Raw genomic sequence first — 13,019 nt, 5'->3', positions numbered from 1 at the left:
TCTGGAAGGTCGGTGGTTAAAAACCTTGGCCGAGTCATACCAAAGATTAAAAATGGTATGTGCTGCTTCTTTGTTTGATGCTCAGCATTTAAAAGGATAGAGTATGGCCAAACAATGCTGGGACTGTGGACTTAGTTGGCAGCTCTCGATTACAGTGTATATTTATCAAGAAAGATTCATACTTCAATTTTGGTGAGAAGATAAGATAATATCCAAGACAAGACACTTCAATAGAACTTCAGACCGGAATGAAATGTCACTCAGTGTGCGCGTTTTTTTCAATGATAAACGATAACTACCGGTCATTTTGAGAGTTCCAGAGTCATATAAGGACCGTTATGCTCGTCTCCTTGGAAAGGAGAGCATCATGAAGGCACTTAGCATCGGAATAAAACAGTAGCCTCAGCACGCTGGTACTTCAGACAGGCAGCCGATCGATCACATGAGTAAAAAGGGCAAGATCGGAGTGATCAGATAATTTACCTCATCGAACCCCAGGGTTGTACAGGTAAGTGCGCTAACTGTTGAGCCGTTCCATCTCTCATGAATGTTGGCATCAGGTTGTGGAGCGAGATTCCCCTGGTACCTACAAAGTGTAAATTGGGCCTTTCACCACCTAGCTCTGTAAATCTGACTGGGTAACACAAGCCGGGAGGACATAGGCTCAGGTGAGCAAGGAGCGAGAAGATGGAAGGATGGGTGGAATGCTGGGACGCTTGGAATGAACAGACATGGATGAAAAGTGGTATGAATGAATGTCGCTTGAGTGTGATCCGTTTGTTACCACTCCCTTGTCTGCTGTTCGCAGGTGATGAAAGATGTCTGTGTGCCTAGGGATTAGCATCGGAATGGGCTGAGGGTAGAGCATTCAGATTATGAAGCTTCAGAGAAAAATTTTGGTTTAGAAAAAAAAAAAAAATCAAGGAATGTTTCTCCAAATGCCATTTTAGATTCACTAATCTATTCAGTCAATTCCTGCAGGTGTATATGTATATGTATATGTATATGTATATGTATATATATATATATATATATGTAATCAAAAAACTGTGAAGACAGTCACAGTGATGATGTTTTCATCCAATATTCAAGCGATGTAATTTTCCTATTTTTTTGTATTTTGTCCTTGGGTTTAAGGCTTGGAGGAGCTGCAACATAAATCACCCACAAACATGCAGTGTTGACAAATACATTGGACAACACTGGACTTGACTTTCGACATACACAGCCATTGAGCTTGGTGGAAGGGATATAATTTCCAAGAGCACTCTGGGTACTAGCTCCAACCTCATTGGTATCGCTTTTCTGTTCACATTCATCGAGGCAATTAAGGAAAACTTTTTTCTTCCCTATGGATGCTAACCCATGAGGTTTGTCCATGCTCTATCTTCTAATTGCTGAGCGTCAAGCAATGAAACAGCACGCACCATTTTTACCCCGTGTGCGTGAAGCGAAAGGTGAGGTTAAGCAATTGGTTCACCTTCTCTGTCTGTCTACAAACGTCAGTTTATGATCGAGGAACAACTTGATTTAAATTGAATGTTTTATTTTGAACATGAATTGGAAAACAAAGCTGTAGTTTAGCAGTAATTTGGCTTTGGATTTATCCATGCGCAGAGAGGAGTGAGATAATATTTCTACTCTGTCTGCCTGTCTGGCAGTCAAACAAGATTGAAAATTATTCTAAACAGGAAACGTACAGGTTCAGCGATGTTAGAAAGAACACAAACAACAGGCACGAATAACGAATGTAACATGTTAAATAAGGTGGTGCATAAGACGCTGCATCAGTGGTGGTAATCTTCCAGAAAAAAAAAATTTGTCCAACATTTACAATCATTATTTTATTTCAACTAAATTATGCACTTGGACACTGGAGAACACAAATCACCTTTTTGGCATATTCAAAAACCTTTAGTTTTGCAGTACTCAAACAAAAATATTCCAGCATTTTACATCATCTCGACCAATCAAATTTGTTGCTCGCAGACCCCGCCCATATCCTTTTTTTCTCAAGACTGCGTGGGGTAAGGTGTTCTCGGAACTCTCAAATTAATATTTGCTACGACTCGACCAGGCTTGGAATCGGACCGCCGACCTCCCAGACTCAGAGTGGATGCTTTCGAGTTCTGGATTTGTGGCGTGGTGTTCATTTCAAGTTCTGCTTGTTTTTGAAAGTCACGTGCAAACTTTTCACCATTAATATGACGTCGGCACCACATTGCATCAGGCACAAAAATATTTTCCAGGTTTTGTTTTGTAAATATTATCACCATTGACACCATGCAATTACAGGAGCAATGAATGTTTTTCATATATATGGTGAGAGACCCTGCTTGACTGTAGGAATTAAAAAAAGTTAAAGCTTTCTTCCTGTTTTTCAATTGGATAAGATGTGTACAATAGTGTAACAGGCCTGCAGTAGAATGTTTGCGAATATGTAAACAGATCCATCGGATAGTTTCCACATCAATGGGGATGCTATGTACGTCATGGATCATGCTATTCTTTCTTGGGAATGTTAATCTGTCTCTCTACATTACGCATGTCCCTCGTCCACAATACAATATTTATTTTGTGAATGGAGACCTCTGTGCAGCTATTCTCAATCTCAATTCGACATTCTCTCCGTTGGTTCAGTATGGAGTTTTTGGACTTCTTCACCCCCCACCTACATTAGCATTATCCTTACTGAAGGGAAGGCACAGGATATATTTATATTATCGGTGTGTGTGTGTGTGTGTGTGTGTGTGTGTGTGTGTACGCAGTTCTATTTTTAAAAAAGATCATTAATATTCTCGAATCTACTGTAATCTATAGTTTGTGGTGAGGCTCTCCATCGTAATACGATGTCTTGTTAGGAGTCTGTAACTTAAATGGCCACCCACCCAGCTTCATCGTTGATCTTCAGAAAAGGTCGAGTTAATCTCAACAAAAAGGGCATGCAATGACAAGAACTCCTTCAAGAAAATGCTATAAAAGAGAAACAATCTTCGTCATCACAGGATAAGACAGTTTACGGTTTGAAAAATGGACAAAGATTTCCTTTTCTTCTATTAAATCTCTGGTCAATTGCTATCTGACCCATCATGTAAATGTCCAATGTATTCATTGGATCCAAGTATCTTCAGCAATCAAAATGGATCTCTTTACACACTTTGCTGCTGTTCAAGCTGATAAAAAGTAAGTTCGCTTTCATGTTAATTGTCTTCCTCTTTAGCACCGAGGATCTTGCACATCAGTATCACGTGATCGGGTGGATGGCCCTTGTGTGTGAAAATCATCTCATTCAGGTTGTTGATTTGTGTAATAACAGTAAGAGGTGCCTTTTCAGTAGGTATAAGACTACGGTATAGTCTGCAATGGAATAACAGCGTCCAGTGCCACCAGTCTTTATGATTATTGATGGGGTCTAAGTCCTGAGATAAAGTCGTGGAATTCCACTGGGCCCGGGTTTTATTAGGGAGGAAAATGTTTTTAGGATTTAGATATGACACTGGCAGAGTTGAAAACCCCCTTTGAAGTCCCATTGAGGGAATGAGAATCTCTTTAAGATGGCCATATGGCCAGACGCACTGTCAAAGGGCAAAGGTAAAAAATCTCAACTCGGGCCAGAAAGTAAAAGGTCAATGGACACCTGGGATATGTTTTAGAAGTGTCAAAGCGTTTATTTATTTATTTGGAGAGATGCGTTTAGTTATGGAGCTTCAACGCACAATCGGCATGCAAGTTGTCAGGAGATATTTTGTTACTAAATACCATGCTCTTTGGCCGAAGGGGCCAGGGTGCATGTGTTTATTATTGTATGACCCTGCAACTCAACTACACTTTACCTCTCGTTGTTGAAGGAAATATGACTATTTTTTGTTTAAGATTTTTCTAAATACGTGGATATCCAAAAACAAACAAACAAAAAAAACCCGTCTCTTGATACAAACATCAATTCACAGTGTTCAAAATGCTTTCCTCTCAAGGCCTTCTTCCTGGGAAGCAGTGGAATTGACCCCAATTCATGATGAAGGAGACAAGCCAATCCTGATTGTCACCCTATCAGTCTTTCTCCCCTCACTAACATTTATCGTTAGAGGATGTTAAGTCAGGTCATTGCGGACGTCAGATCATCAATTTTGGTTCCATCGCAGCCATTTCGCTTTGGACACACACATGCTTCGAAGTCGACGGTGAAACGCAATGCATTCGAGACTGAGGTTCTCTTTATGGATATTCCTTGGGCGTTCGATGTCGCGTGCCGGTTCTCCGTGAGTCTTTTCCACAGACGTTATTGTGTGAGGCATTACACTTGAAGGTGGTGAGCCAGAACTCATGGGAATGGTTGGTGGTGGTAAGTCTTTGCAATCATATTCAAGCCTTACACAAGACATATTAAGGATGATTCACTTTCATCAACGATGCAGGTTCGATATAAAGGGGTCTATGCTTCCTCTCATTTCATGATGAAATCAATAACCTGAAAGAGCTACTTGATGGGTTTTCAGTCAAAGTTAGCAATTATATCCTTTGGTGTTTTAATTTGTTACCAGTAAAGCCCGGTGTTGGCTTAACGGTTAAGTTGGCTGGCTTAAGATATTAGGGTCTTGAGTTTGAGCCCCTGTTGCACCGTTGAGGTCACACCAGGTGGGTTCACTCAGCCTGTCATCCTTCCGAGGTCGGTAAAATGAGTACCAGCTTACTGGTAACAGGGGCACTGCATCATCAGTACAGCCATGCTTCCAGAAAAATGATGCAACCAGCCGCCCACATGCTGCATTCGAAACAACAACTTGATACCAGTGCCATTTAAAACAATAACTTATTGCGTCACAAATGATTGACCACATTAAGTATTCTCATCAAGGCAGAAGTTAACAATCATATTAATTAATAAAACAAAGTTACCGTTTATCATCAGACTGGTTGGTAGTTTGTATGCTCACACAAATGGGAGAAGAAGATATTTGAAGAAATTTACTGAATCGGCCATTTTTACATACTTAAAGTCATGTGACCGGAAGGAGCTTTGCAATTCTTGTTACCAGTCAGGAGAGGGATGTTGAGGCCAAATTTCATCCGGATCGGCCCAGCGGTTTGGCCGAAGGATTTGAAAAAGTAGACGGATGGACGGACGGAGGAGTGTGATGACAATACTCCTTTTCTAGAATGTAAATTCCATATAAGGGGAAAAAGAAAAACCTTTTGCATTACAGATAACAGAACCTCAAGGGGATCAGGTGGATGCAAGTACAAATTGCTGAGATGGTGGTACAGTTTCTGATAAGTACTGAAACCACATGAAGATAACTAAAACAGAGATGAGACAAACACTTTTGTACACATACTGTAGTCATCAGCATGTGGGACAGTTTCCTTGACGTACAGTATAAGTGGAACTTAGTACAGTGTATCACCTGAAAGGGGAATTGTGTCCATTGCATACACAAATATGGTAGTTTTTCACTTCCTCCCCCATATCTTCCACACATGCCCGATAACTCCCCACCTGCAATGTGAGTGTGTGTGTGTGTGTGTGTGTGTGCACATGTCTTTGTTTGTGAAAAAAAAAAAATGAAGTGAAAGACTTGGATTGATGTGTTTGGAATTTCCATCAGAGCACTTAGATGGGAGGTTCAAATCCTGTAAACTCTGAAGCTGGTTGTCCATCAGCTTCATGTAAATGTACAATGATAACTCCTGATACCCTCGTCCTACACCTGATCCATATATATATATATATATATATATATATATATATATATATATATATATATATATATATATATATATATATATATATATATATATTGTTGTGGTTGAGGAAATTCGCAAACCACCATTCAGGTCCCGTAGGTGAGATATCTCTGTAAGTTCATGTGTAGTTAGCCCCAAACCCGTTGTTTAGGGGGAATAAATGTGATTCATTCGGGCTGCGACCCTTTAAGATAGCCGTTTTTCTGTTCTATCTTTATTTTGAACCAACCACGTCTCAACCGCCATCACACGACAACCACCAACCACAACGCCGCTTCACAACAACAACAACGCCAACAGCCACGACCTTTAGCGTCACGGCTAGCTCCCGTAAACATCGCATCACCACCATTCCAAGCGTTGCCATGGCCATCACCGCCACTTTAGGCCCTCCACCACCTTCGCCTCTCCTTCTGCGGCCGTTCCCGCGCCGCTTGTGGGCGCCGAGCGTCAGGCTGTCCTGGCCTCGTACAGGGTGCGCGCTGAGCCGCAGGTACAAAGAGCGGCCTTTCCGAGGGGATGTCAGATCAGGAATGATACACGTCCACTTCTGTTCTGTCCAATCATTAAGTGCGGGGCGATTTGGCCCCGCCTCCAGGCGCGTCGGAGTAGAATCGATATATGCAAATTCGAGGATCAGGGGAGGTTCACGCCCACTTTTACTCCATCCAATGGGCGAGCGTGGCTCCGCCCCCGAGCCCATCCTGATCCGGAAATTTGCAGATGGATTCTCCTGCCGTACTATAAAGCGCCGAGCGCGGGGCGAATTCAGTCAGTTTCTGTTTCGGGCTCGGGCGAGTTGGAGGGGTGTGGCGGCGGCGGAGTGTGGCAGCAGCAGTCAAGACGGGTCCGGAGGAGAGTCGGTCTGTCGGGGTTTGGAGTCTGTCGGGGAGCTGCAGAGAGAGGAAGCCGGGAACGCGATCGAGGTCGCAGTGGAGTCGCTCGTCGCGGGACCCAAGCAAGCCAGCTATCCTCTTTCCCCAGAGCATCAACAACCCCACCTGTTTCCCCCCGCGCTGAGATAGTGCGAAAAGGGGACCCCGTTCCCACCCCATTCCAAGCAGTGCCAACGAAACCCGTGGTGGAGCGCGGAGTCGGGGCACCGCCACGACATTTGCGGCTCATCACAAGACGGGTAGGTTCCGTCCGATCTCGCGCCCACAGACCACGTCTGCCCCCTTGTCGTTGAGGGTGGCCCTTTCTTTTGCTTTTGAGTATATGTGTTGTCGGCGCCGTCTGTAAAGTAAAACTGTGTAAGTGTTGCCGTGTGCTCGCGTAGTCGGTAGTAGATCTGCATTGTGTTTCTTTTGTTACATTTGCTTTTGGTGCATAATTGTTGTAATTGTATATGTGTGCTTTCCGTTTTCCGCGGAATAAATGTGCCTTATGTTGAACTGTTTTTCCCGTTTCGCTTCGTCTTTTCTTTAATTGAATCTCCATCTTACTTCACGTAAAGGGTTGGTAGTGGGCTAAATACGCCCGATAATTAATCGGAACCGTCGAGGTTGACGATAACACCGCTCGGTTATCCCGATAGTACGGAACGGGTCGCTTAAAGTGGCCCATGTCCAAAGTCGACCTGCGGCGAGGTGCGATCGCCCGGTCTACCCTCCGTGTGGGTACTTAGGTAGGTCGAATTTGGCGAACAACCCTATCCCACGCGGGGGGGCGATTGGCACGATCGTGGTGAGGCCGAAAGGCCCACCCGTGACTAGTTCCCGGCGTTAGTCCGAGAGGGTCACGACGGAATTGTCCGTCCGGTGGGCGACGTGCCGCGATTCGAGTTACGTGGCCGCTCGCACGCCGGCGGGCGCGAATTCGCAACACTGGTGTCAGGTCGTGGGACACAAGCTCACCCCACCCCCCTCCTCGCGGCACTGGTGTCGGAGAGCGGGAAAACGGGCTCTCCTGTCTCCAGCTAAATTCACGGAATCGGTCCAGGGGTGAGAGGAGCGACCCCCGATTCCCTCCAAATTACGAGCGATTCAAATTAACCCATTACGAGAAATAAGATGGCGTCTCAAGGCGAGCGGGAGCCGGGGGTATTAGAAATGGATTTAGAATGTTTAGAATCCATGGTCCAGGATGAAATCCCGGTGCAGGAAATGTTGGTTGTGCAGGAACACGAACTCTCCCAACTGAACCCAGAGCCCGAAATAGGTGCGGCGGCGGCCGCGGTGGATGACACCTCCCCTCCCCCTCTCCGCCAAAACCCCCCAATCCTTGTCGAACCGAGTGCACCCGACATGGCCCAGCTCTGCGCCATGCTGGCGGCAATGACAGAAAAGATGGATACAAACACAAATGAAATGAAAAACGAAATAAAAGGCATGAACAAGCAAATGAACGAAATAAAAACGAATACGGAAACAAATGCGCAAGGAATGAAGGAAGAAATGAAAGAACTGCGAGGTGCGACGCAGAACATGGGCCGAAGCCTGCAGGCCGGCATGAAGGCAATGGCAGCGGAGCTCAAAATGGCGACGCCACGTGTGGGAGCGAACGAGCTGGGAGGGTGTGCAACGGCTGTCAGGCCCGCGGTGGAGGCGGGTGACAAAGTAATTCGGGGGACGTGTTGGGCGAGAACTGTGAAGGTGACAGAGAAAGCAACAGTGACGGTGACCGAGAGGGAAAAACTAATTGGGGTGACGGAGACGTGCACGAGGGAGACAAGAGACGAGGTGAAAGGAATTGCGAGGGAGAGAAAAGAACAATTAAGACGGAAAGCAAGGATGAGGTACGCGGAGATCGTGAAAGAGCAAGGAGTGAAACAGAGGGAAGGACGGGAGCGACTTGAGGAGAAAGCAAGGTTGACCGACATAAAGATAAGGGGAAGACGCCAGAAAGAAGCAGAGACTAATAGACACGAGGGGACAACAGAAACGAATAAATGTACAGAGACACGGGAGATGGGAACGATAGAGGGAAGACTTCACGATGAAGACGGGGTTAGAGACGCACACACACAGAGGTACTGGATGACCATGACGGGGAGCTCGCGGAACGTGTAGGGACCCAGTGCGAGCAGCGGGATAGCTTCCTCCAGGAACGAGGGGAGGGAGTATGCCCCCTTGAGGCGGATCACGACCAGGTGGGTTCGGTCGTGCTTTGCGAGGTCGAGGGGACGAGTGCTGTGGACAGGTGCACGGAAAGCTTGGGGGGTATAGAGGCCCCGGAGACCCTTGTGGGGACACGAATCCCCAGTGTGGTTGTCCCGGTGTGTGTGGTGCAAGGTATGAGTGCGTCCTCGTGTGTGGAAGCGACCCCATGTGTGAGTGGTGTGGTGGCAAGTGTGCCGAAGGGCGTGCTTCCCAGCGCGCCGTGGGTGAGTGCCCCCGCGTGTGTGAGTGAGGGACGGTGTGTGGATGAGACACCGTGGGCGAGTGCCCCCGCGTGTGTGAGTAGTATGGTTTGTGTGAGGGAAACGGCACGAGTGAGTGAACGGCCGAGTGCAAGGGAGACCGTGTGTGTGAGAGAGCGGTATGTGAGGGAGATGTCGGTCGGCATGCGTGAGCATGCAGCCGCGTCTCCCGGTGTGAATGTAATGGGTGGAGTGTGAGTGTCGTGGCACGCGGGAGTGCGTGTGTTGAATGGCGACGGGGACGGCGACAGAGAGACAAAAGCCGAGTAGCGGCTGTAGCTGTTTTGGGGACCGCGCCGGGTTCACCCAGCAGCGAGCGTGAGGTCCGTGCTGTGCAACGCACGAGGCCCCCACGTGCTCGCTTGCGGGAGTGAAGTCGCGGTCCGGAAACGCCAGCGGTGGATTTGCCGATCCCGCGGACGGACAAAGTTTAGGCAGGTAAACGAATTTGGACTGGATGGGTTCTCCACGCGGGCGTGTGTGTTAAGCTCCAATGGGCAAAGCACATGTGTTCGCGTGGGGAACCCCTCGAGACATGGGGTTTGTGTTTTTTTATACGCACGGTGACGTCATGGCTGCACGTGGGGTTGGAATCCGGCAGGAGGGGTATCCCTGCCGGATGGTACCGTCCAAGGAGGGACGAGGTACACGTGCAGCTGCATGACGTCACGGGCAGGTGCAAAGTGCGCGAGCTGTGAGTTTCTGCACTGGTGATGCGCATGTGGGGAAAAAAAAAAAGCAAGCCTCACTTTTGGGTGCACAGGATTCCCGGGCAAGGGGTGGATGATCCCCCTGGCCTGGGCACAGGATGAAACTAGTTAGGGGGAAGGGTTAGCTTAGCTAGACCGGCTCCATGGGGCAGGGGTAAGTCCTCATGGGGCCCGTGGAATGGATTAGTTAGAGGGATTATAGTCAGATTTAGGATTGGGAAATGATTTATGGAAGTTTGAGGACAGTGACAGGCAGTGAATGTGTAGCGGGGACGTAGTTTAGCTACGTAGTGTTAAAAGGAAAGTGCTATAGTTTAAGGGACGACGTGGGAGCACGAGTTAGTTAGGGGATGTAGTTCGCAGGATGGCAGAATTCAGCGGTGTGCGTGTTGAAGAGTTGGTGAGTTGTGAGGTGAGTACATGTTGAGTGAGTGAGGCCAGCGGGTCTGTGTGTGTGGAGCGAATGTGGAATGCATGGTGCGATGAGTGATTGGGGGGAGGAGTGACTCCCGCCCAAGGGACCCCGGGGTCAGTGTAGAGTGAGTTAGGGGGTTAGTGAAATTGAAAAATGGAGGTCGTTTTGTTGTTGGTGTGAATGTAGACTCGAAACCCATTTGGAGGGATGCAGGAGCCCTGTTGACGGGCTGGGAGCGTGGCTGCGAAAGGTGAGTATCGCTGAGTGGGTACCCCGGGCACCGGGCTAGTTGGCCGTGGTAGGCCAAGGGCCCATGGGGGCCGGGATAGCGTAGTGGGCACGGGTGCGTCTGCTTGGTGCGGGGGGCCGGGGCGCCATTAGCCACGTGGGCAGTGTTGTGGGCACGGGTGACCCTCGGAAAGGGGCCCGGGAAGCCAACCTGCCACGTGTGCGTTTCAGGGGAGGTGCCATGGGGGCACTCCCCGGTGTTTAGGGAGCTGGTAGGCTCGGAGGCAGTGTAGTGCCCGGGGGTGCCAGAGCTGGAGATTCAGCAGAGGGTCGTGCCTGCCAAAGGGAGCTACGCGTCCCAGCCATGAGACTGTGTGAGGGCACGGAAAGAAAATTGGGGGGCGAGGCCCGAAATTGTGAGGACACCAACACAGGCGACGGGAATCTGGGTTGTTAGAACCAATAGTTTAAGCGAGAGGCGCTTGTTGAAAGCCCTGGGGTAGTTTAAAGGTTAAATGGATAGGGTAGATTAGGAAGTGTACCCCTCCGCACCATCTATCCCTTCGCTCTCGTTGTGGGCCGCTGGATCCACTTTGTGTTATAGATCGCTGAAGTCTGGGGAGGCCATCCTGGGGCTTCATTGGGCCTCGACACAGGACGCTAGCTCTCCCTTGTTCCCCTCCGGGAAGGGAACGTAGGGGTTGGGAGTAGGCTAGGTGACAGGATAGGCTCGCCGAACAAGGACGATAAAGGGGGTTCGGGGACGCTTTATAGTGGGGAAGTAAAAAAAAGGAAATAAAACAAAAAAAAATAAGTTGGGGCTAAATTGGGTTTGACAATTTAAGGGAGTGGGTAGGGACGGTGACAGGCAAAGGCGATAGGTGGGAGGGAGACAGTAGGCAGGTCCGAGCCCGCCTTCTGAGTGGCCAGCACCACCGCACTCCCTCCACCACCTCCACTGAACGGCAAAGGCTGGCCAGCTTCATCTGCCGGCTGTGTTTCTGCAAGGCCTGTGCCGGCCCACTTCACCGGCAGCTGTTGTTTTGCTGCAAGGCCTGTGCTGGCCTGATCGTCTGCAGCTGTTTTCTGCAAGTCCTGTGCCGGCCAGTTCATCTGCCGCTGGGTTTGCCTGCAATGGCCTTGTTCTGCAGGCTGTGGTTGCCTGCTCACCTTTGCCATTACCACTGCCCCTGTTCACCAGTCCCGTTCAATTTTGCTTTCCCCCCCCCCCCTGTTCATTTCCATGTGCGCCAGGATCCGCAAGGCAACAGTTTGCAAGCTGCGAGAACTGCCCTGTTGGCAGCTACAACACGGGCCTGCAGTGGCGGCCCGTGCACCGTGTTTGCGTCCATCCATCCATCCATCCGTCCATCCGTTGAGCTCATTGCGTGTGCCACTTGAGCTGGCACGGAGACTGCGTTTGTGCAGCCCATGCACCGTTGTGGTTCACTGCGTTCAGTTCAAAAAGGGACGGCCTTGGAATGCGTGTGAGCAGCCAGCCACGTTCCCTGTCACCTGCATTGTTTGAGCCAGAGACTGCATGCGAGCAGCCTGGCTCCCTGCTAACTGCTTTCTTTTTGCAGAGTCCATTGATCCTGGGCCATGGTTTAGTGTAAAATTTGTAAGTTAAGGTTAAGATGTACTGTACATATGAGTGCGCCCCCGGCATGTCTGTCTTAGCGCCGGCAATTTTATTTAAGTCGTCTGTGTGAGTGGGTTCGTTTAGTTAGTTACTCAGCCCTCAGGTTATTTATTTTGGGGACACGAATACCATGAATGTCGCACTCAGGGATCCGTAGGTAAAACGTACTCGGGGAGAACTACACATGATGGCACACGGAAATTTGACGACTTGGGACGAGTCTGTAAAAAGGGGAGGGGGTAGTATTGTGGTTAAGGAAATTCGCAAACCACCATTCAGGTCCCGTAGGTGAGATATCTCTGTAAGTACATGTGTAGTTAGCCCCAAACCCGTTGTTTAGGGGGAATAAATGTGATTCATTCGGGCTGCGACCCTTTAAGATAGCCGTTTTTCTGTTCTATCTTTATTTTGAACCAACCACGTCTCAACCGCCATCACACGACAACCACCAACTGCAACGCCGCTTCACAACAACAACAACGCCAACAGCCACGACCTTTACCGTCACGGCTCGCTCCCGTAAACATCGCATCACCACCATTCCAAGCGTCGCCATGGCCATCATCGCCACTTTAGGCCCTCCACCACCTTCGCCTCTCCTTCTGCGGCCGTTCCCGCGCCGCTTGTGGACGCCGAGCGTCAGGCTGTCCTGGCCTCGTACAGGTCGCGCGCTGAGCCGCGGGTGCAAAGAGCGGCCTTTCCGAGGGGAAGTTGGATCAGGAATGATACACCCCCACTTCTGTTCCGTCCAATCATTAAGCGCGGGGCGATTTGGCCCCGCCTCCAGGCATGTCGGAGTAGAATCGATATATGCAAATTCGAGGATCAGGGGAGGTTCACGCCCACTTTTCCTCCGTCCAATGGGCGAGCGTGGCTCCGCCCCCGAGCCCATCCTGATCCGGAACTTTGCATATGGAT

Source organism: Eptatretus burgeri, chromosome 14 (assembly GCF_056783735.1).
Source record: "Eptatretus burgeri isolate ZD-2024b chromosome 14, Ebu_testis_v1, whole genome shotgun sequence".
NCBI classification, from domain to species: domain Eukaryota; kingdom Metazoa; phylum Chordata; class Myxini; order Myxiniformes; family Myxinidae; genus Eptatretus; species Eptatretus burgeri.
The sequence above is the reverse complement of the archived record's forward strand: the minus strand, read 5'-3'. Positions refer to the sequence as shown.